Source organism: Drosophila eugracilis, unplaced genomic scaffold, assembly GCF_018153835.1.
Source record: "Drosophila eugracilis isolate 14026-0451.02 unplaced genomic scaffold, ASM1815383v1 contig_1893, whole genome shotgun sequence".
NCBI classification, from domain to species: domain Eukaryota; kingdom Metazoa; phylum Arthropoda; class Insecta; order Diptera; family Drosophilidae; genus Drosophila; species Drosophila eugracilis.
The window spans coordinates 86,827-94,706 of record NW_024572747.1 but is presented as its reverse complement, the minus strand read 5'-3'; positions in this window follow the sequence as shown (position 1 = coordinate 94,706).

Below are 7,880 nucleotides of genomic sequence, written 5' to 3'. Positions count from 1 at the left end.
GAATTTCTAATAGGCATCACGGTTTCTTTCGGTGAGCTCAGAGTTGGGTGAGCTCTCCATAGTGATTGTTTTGTACTATTAGTTGTCAATTGCTCAATATAGCGGCGGTGGACATATGTTTCTTCTTGCTGTAGAGCTTGAGCAAGTTGACGTGAGGCATGTTTTAAGCATTGCTTAGCAGATGGCGATCTCTGAATTTGCCATGCTCGACGTAAGCGTCGCTTTTCGAGGACGAGCTGTTCGATTTGTAGATTTGACTTCTTTTGATTCCATTGTGTGTTTATAGTATGAGGTCTTGAAACTCGAGCTGCAGAGACGAGTACAGATTCCAGTGAATTAACAAAACTGTCTACGTTGGCTTCATCGCTGAGGTGAGGACTTAGCTCAATGTGTGAGCTAATATACTTCCTGTACTTAACCCAATTGGTTTTATGTGAGGTCAGCTTTAATGGTTGATCCCATGTTAATGGATGTCGGAGTAGAGTAAAAAGGACAGGCGAGTGATCAGATGAAAGATCCGAAAGGCATTCGGCGCTTATCATATTTTTAGGAATGTCTTTGGTAATCGCAAAGTCTATTAAATCGGGAAGTTTCTTTGGGTCTGCCGGGCAGTATGTTGGTATGCCAGAAGAAACATAGTCGAGCTTGTTCTTGGCTTTAATAATTGCATTATAGAGCTGCTTTCCTTTTGGAGTCACGAGACGAGATCCCCAGTGAGTGTGCTTGGCATTGTAGTCTCTTGCTGCTATGAAGTGGTCTCCGAGTGAGTTGAATAACTGCATAAACTCATCTTCGGCTATGGTGAAGCGTGGGGGGCAGTATTCGGCGGCTAGCATTAATTGCTTGCCAGTATTTAGGTGTATATTTATGGATGTGGCCTTTGTTTTTAGCAAATTTCGTATGATAATGGTGCTTAATACGGCTCCTGATTAAAATTCCAGTCCCGCCGTGTGCTTTGCCATTTGGATGGTTTGTTCAATAGAATGAATATCCTCGTAGTTGAAAGTAGTGTATCGTAGTTGAACGTAGTGTATCTGTTTGAAAGATGTGTTTCTGAAAGCAGCATTACGTCGATTTGATTGTCTAGTAGGAATAACGCTAACTGGAGTTTATGCTGCGAAGGGAAGTCATTATTTGGATTGTTGTGAAACCAGCATTTGTATTAATAGATTTTGGTTAAACAACACATAAACTCCGTAAGGCTTTGTTGTAGACTGCATATCATAGCTTCAAAGTTACTTTTTGGCTGCTCTGGCGGTTGATGCTGCTGAGCCGCGTTCGGTTCTTGGTATGCTGCTTGCGGCAATGAGCTTTTTGAGGCTGGGGTAGACAGTCCTGATTTTAAAGCACTTGCGTATGTAACATTTTTGGGTGAGTTTATGGGTTCTAGTGAGGATCTGGCTGCAGTCGAGAAGAAGACTTCAGGGTTTGACCTGGAGGCTAGCAACTGTTTATTTTGGGTGCGGGCAGTAATTCCCCTCTGGTGGATTCGACTTTTCAGCTCCTTATAAACTGGGCAACTTCTATAGTTAGCAGTGTGATTTCCACCGCAGTTGCCGCACTTTTTTGAGTTGTGGTCATCTTTGCTCGATGGGCAGTGTGCGGAGTCATGAAGCCACAAATTACTCACACCGGGCGCAGTTTACAGTAAGACCCCGTATGGCCAAATTCTTGGCAGTTCGCACATTGTACCGGGCCATTGCGTTTGTGCGGCTCCTCAACCGTAATTCTGCGGTGCAGCAGGAACTGAAGATTGTATATAGGGTGCACTTCGTATTTCTTTAGGGGCTTAATTTCTGGTTCGAGCTCAACCCTAAAGAGTGGCTGCGGCTGTCTATCCCTGTTAAGGATATTGAAGACTGTCTTAGCGCTAAATCCCTTCTCTTGTAGCGCCCTTGTTATCTCTGCAGGCGATACTTCTTACTCTATGCCCTTAAGTACGACTTGCAGGCCCTTGCTGCTTTTTAGCTGATAAGTATAAAAGTTCTTTTTTTTGTCGGTGACTTCAGACTTCGTTTGAACTTTTGTTTCCTGGATGTTGCCCTTTACGAATGGTATTATGTGAAAAGAACGTTTGATCTTTTTTCTCGTATGTAAATTGGCGGGGGCTTAGTCTTTCTTTTTTCGACTTCAGTAGATTCGGCATCATCCTCATAGTCTGCCAAGATTTTAAAACGGTTTGAGTTAGAGGGCGTTTCTATTGCAGCTATGTTAGCATTGCCACGAGTTATTTTGCGTTGCGAGTTTAGGGGGCTTAACTTCCTTTTGATTTGGATGTAGCGATCCATACCAGTCTGCACTGCCGGCTTAATATTTTCTTTGTTTTTATTCTCTTTTTCGGGCAGCGCAGGGGCAGAAATATTAATGTTTGCGCTGCTAGCTGATGACGTCGTTAATCGCGCTGTCGTTACAGTTGCGGTTGTTGTTGTTGTTATGGTTGACGTTGTCAAAGAAATTGCGGTGCTAGTTGCTGCGCTCTTTGGCTGCAGAGACATCGATGGTAGCGAGGGGGAGCAAGAACGCGCTGTCTCGCTCTCTACGTTTAAGAATTCGGTCAAGTTTGGGGTAATTGACCGTGTTTGGGAAGAGCTTGCATTACTTTCGGTTGCTTTGAAAGAGAAGTAAGCGTTGTTTCTTTGTACTGAGAGCCGTTTCTCGTCTTGCTCACGTTGACGTTGTGTGCGAACGTCGTTTAAACTCATTGCAGTCGAGGTTGAGTTTGTTAGAATTTTAAGTGTTTTGTTTTATATTAATTAATTAATTAATCAATATAAATTAGCGATTTCATCGCTGAAAGCGTCTTTTCGCGTTGTTATTGGTTTACGAAACCAGTCACAGCACTTTTTTGGATATTATTGAATACTTTTTTTCCCGGAGCACAATAAAAGTACACGTCTGCATACGGCGACGGTTCGAGTGAACTTGGGTCAATAAACTGCACAAATTTTATTGGCGGATTGAGATGCATTTTTGCCTTTATCATAGTAGTACTGTAAAATATTCCGTATTTACTGTTTGTTTTGCTCCATGATTGCGACGCTATAACTCACGAACGACTTAAAAGAAAAGACAATCAATCAAACACGTGTTAGCGCTAGGTACACTAGGTATGGTATGACCTGATGCGACAAATAAAACAAGAACTAGCGCTTTCAGCGGAAACCAGCGAAAATACCGCAAGACATCTATGACAACCTAATATCTTTTTACTCTACGAGTAACGGGAGTAAATATATACAAGAAGAAACGCTGTAGTCCAGTCCCGCGACTATAAGATACCCGTTACTGTGTTACACAAATTTAAAATATTAATTTTGCTATAGGAAGTTTACAAAGAACCACCTATTGTCAGGGAAAGCATGTACATTTCTGCATAAATAGCGAAATAAATTTGAAAAATCTTTGGCAAATCCATAGATATTGAAAAAGAAATGTTAAATAAGGTCAAACGAAGACATTCACTATAATATGATGGACGACATAGGTTTTCGCGGTTTGTGTGCGTTAAAGTGGGCGTAGCCGGATAAGAACTTGTGGAAAGTTTCAGTGGCATCTCTTGATTACGTATTCTTAAACACAACTTTCTAGTTCATATAGCTTCCGAGATTTTTGCTCCTTGGTTTTTCGGGTTTTGTGGGCGTTAGTCTAGGCGTGGCTTGATGGTAGAAATACAATTCGCATTTTCGGCATCATAGAAACCTTCATGCTTAGTCCGAACATTCTATCACTTATAGTTCCTGAGTTATAAGCTTTTTTACAAAATGCGAAAACCGCCTTTCGAGCCGGATAATGGTATCTCTATAATATTATAACATTATACATACTGAATTTCAACTTTCTAGCTCTTATTGATCCTGTGATCTCTGCTATTTTTGTTTTTCTTGGTTTTAATTTCTATCTCGTATAGTTCCTGAGACCTCCGCGTTCATATGGACAGACGCACGGACAGACGGAATTAGCTAAATCGACTTCGCTATTGATATTGATTACGTGTATATATACTTCATAGGTTCGGAATCGTTTCCTTCTACCTGTTAAATACTTTTCAACGAATCTAGTATATCCTTTTACTCTACGAGTAACGGGTATAAAAATTTACAAGAAGAAACGCTATGCTCCAGTGCTGCAATTATAAGATACCCGTTACTGCTATTTTGCTATTAGAAATTCATAAAGCGCCAAAGCGTCAGAGAAAGCATATTGAGTAACCGATAGTGCCGTCACTGTCCATGTGAGGCGTTATAACCTAAATTTCTTCATAAATAGCGAAAAATAATTTAATTTGAAAAATCTGTGGGAAATCGATAGATAGAGAAAAAAATATGTAAAAAGTAATGAGCAACTCAGTCTTTCGGCGAAACGGGACTCGGCGAAAAATGGCTGTTAGCGAATTAGTCGAGCGCCCAGCCAGTGTCTCGGCTAAATAAAATCCTCCTTTCAATGATATTTGGTGGATGTCTTGAATAAGAAACCCTTTTTGGTTTGTGTATATGTCACAAAAATAGTATACCAGAGATCGTCAAGGGTGTCATTTTTCGGCACCCGAATCACACTTATACATTTCGAGTGATTGTCGCATTGACGAAAACACTCACCCAAAACACTTATGGCAAATGAAGGGAGTGTCTGAAACTCCCAGAAATTGCCCCTTAAAAAAGGGCAAATATTTTAGGATTTTCCGTGTCAGGCCATCTACCTGCTACTCGCAGTGCGATTGACTTATGATATGTATTCTTATACGCATCTGCAATAAACGGTAATAAGTTTGTAGGCAAATGTATTGATGACGACACGGAAAATCCTAAAATATTGACACTTTTTGAAGGGGCTATATTCATGTTGAAGTTACACGTTGATTTGTATCTGTGTAGTTATACCCGTTACCCGTAGAGTAAAAGGGTATACTATATTCGTTGAAAAGTATGTAACAGATAGAAGGAAGCGTTTCCGACTCTAAAAAGTATATATATTCTTGATCAAGATCAATAGCGAAGTCGATTGAGCCATGTCCGTCTGTCCGTCCGTCCGACCGTCCGTTCGTCCGTCCGTCCGTCCGTCCGTATGAACGCTGAGATCTCAGGAACTATATCAGATACAAAGTTGATATTAAGCATGAAGATTCTTGAGGTCTCGGGACAGCGCAAGGTTTTTTCAGCATCCTGCCACGCCCACTCTAACGCCCACAAATCGCGAAAAACTAAAATCGCTAAAATCTCGTGAACTATTAGAGCTAGAAAGTTGAAATTCAGTGTGTATAAACTTTGGATGCCAGGGCATCTTTTGGTGGTACTATTATCTGGCCACACCCACCCATACGCCCACCAAGCTCAAAAGACGGTTTTCGCGTTTTCAAGAAAACCATATATCTCGGTAACTATAAGTGATAGAAAGTTCGGATTAAACATTTAGATTTTTATGATGCCCCAAATACGAATTGTTTTTTCCATCTAGTCACGCCCACCCCTTCGAGTTTTTATCCAGCCACGCCCACTCCAACGCCTACAAGCCGCAGAACAATGTAGCGTCTATAATAATATTATGAATGCCTTCGTTAGAAGTTATATAACTTATTTATATCTTATTTAGGTTATAAGGGCTCACATGGGCAGTGACGTCACTATCAGTTACTCGACATGCTTTCTGAATATTTTAAAATTGTGTAAAACAGTAACGGGTATCTTATAGTCGCGGCACTCTACTATAGCGTGTGCCTGTGATGCAATGTTAGTCTTTTTTGGGTTTTTTAAGACTTAGTCATTGAAGACTAATCACTTGTAATGATTATAAGCTTCTATTTTTTAATATGAGTTACTGAAGACGGCAATAACTTTTATTTTTACAAATATACTTTTATAAGATTAAAATTAATCCAAACGATTGTAAGTTAATAACTGTAAGTTTTCATTAAAAGGTCTTTCCACACCTCCGCGCACAAGCAGATTTGAGCACACACTTGAGAGTGGGGGTGAGATGGCACCTCCGCGAACAAGCAGTCATGAACGCACATTTGAGGGTAAGGGTAAGTTCCTAGGTGGACTCGCCCAAGGGATAGCAAAGGGTTAGGTCTTTCAGAAAACCAATAGAGGGAGGATCTTATAGATTACCTTACTCATGAGCACAAATACATACAAAGTAACCGTGCATATAAGTATTTCAAATTTTAAAACCAATTCAGCTAAATGTAAAACTGTTGTATTATAATCAGCCTATGGCCTTTATTCTAGCTACTCTCAGCTTAAGGCTTCAGAAATTTAAAATTGGTGCTTAATGTGGTTACAACTAAGTATATAAAGGGAAAATGTTTATTTCATAAAACTTGTGCATGACCAATTCTAACTCCTTATAAGTCATAAAATAAAATATATTTTGCAATTGACGGTGTTCTGACCATTATTTCCCACACACCTGTATTTACATTCGCGGAACCATCGGGCATCGTTCTTGTCATATCTGATCATAGAAAGGGAAAATCTCTGTTACATGGAGATTGTATACAAACTATCCCGCTGTCCGTAGAAACAATTAAATGAACTATTTATTGCTCTTGTCATTTTATTGATCAGTCTTTCCCACACACCGATATTTACTTTCACTATACTCTCAGGCCCATTTTCGTCAACCATTAATTTGTTCGCCATCCTTGTCTTCCTTATCCTTCTAATATAAAATGCCTGGAATCCAGGGCTCCTATGTACACTCGAAACCAACTAAACTTAAAAAACTACATCATAAAAATTAAATATGGAGTCTACAATTGCATGTGATTTGTGTGCTATTGTTGTGAAGATGAGTGAGTTTAGTGATCACTATGCCAAGTGCTCTAAGCCTCAGAATGTCTTCGAGGTTTTAATGGCAAGTTCAAAATAAGGTGCGACTTGTGCTGCCGTATAGTGCCCAACTATAAATTTGATGAGCACTATAAAAATTATGCAGGACCCCAAAATGCATTCAGCATTTTAATGAAATAGCCCAAAAAAGGATACAGCAAAAAACATCCATTATTCGAGATGATATTCCCTCAACATCAGCAAATGCCCTCAAGCGGATGAGAATGGATGAGGGTAAGGAATCAATTAATTTCACTAAAAAGCTTAAAATTTCGAACAATAAAGAAGAGCAAAAAATTATATGCGGTATTTGTGGTATCACTTATAAAAAATGCTATGCATAAAAATGCTTCGCTCGGAAAAGATGAAAATTATAAAGATATTTCGCATATTGTATCTAATTCTAAATTTCCTGTAAAAAGGTACCGAATTAAATGCTCAAACGAAATTGTAATTGACTTAAATGATTTTTATCAGTTTTGTCAATCAAATTTACTCAAAATAATTGAGGGTTGTGTGAACAGCCCCTAATTCGCATCCCTATCGATAGCCCGATAGTGTTGTGAAACGCCTAGTTAGTAGTGTTGTCAATGGACGATAGAAAGAGCTAGAAGAAAACTGGAGAAGAACAACGTGTGCAGAGGGATTTATAGTTTCCTACTCAATTATCCACATAATAATAAACTACATACCACTAAAATAGGCTACCCTTTACAGTTCAATTAGTTCATTGATCGCGTCAACAAGTTAGTTGATGCAAATCAGTGGGACGAGAAGTTCCTATTGTTCGCCATTTACACATGTCTAAAAGGTCCAGCCAAGATTAGCCACTTCGCCGAAGCCATACAGGACGAGTTCGGCGCAAACCCAGACAAAGCTGAAGTGAATTTCAGCATGGCCAATGCAACCAGGCGATCAGAGGAGACGGTAAAGGAATACTGTTTCAGGATGTCCGCCCTTGGGGTGCCGTACAAGCTCAGCGAAGCAGCGGTCATAAGATACGTCCGCTCAGGTCTACAGCATCTAGAATTGCTATGGAGTATTGCAGCCATT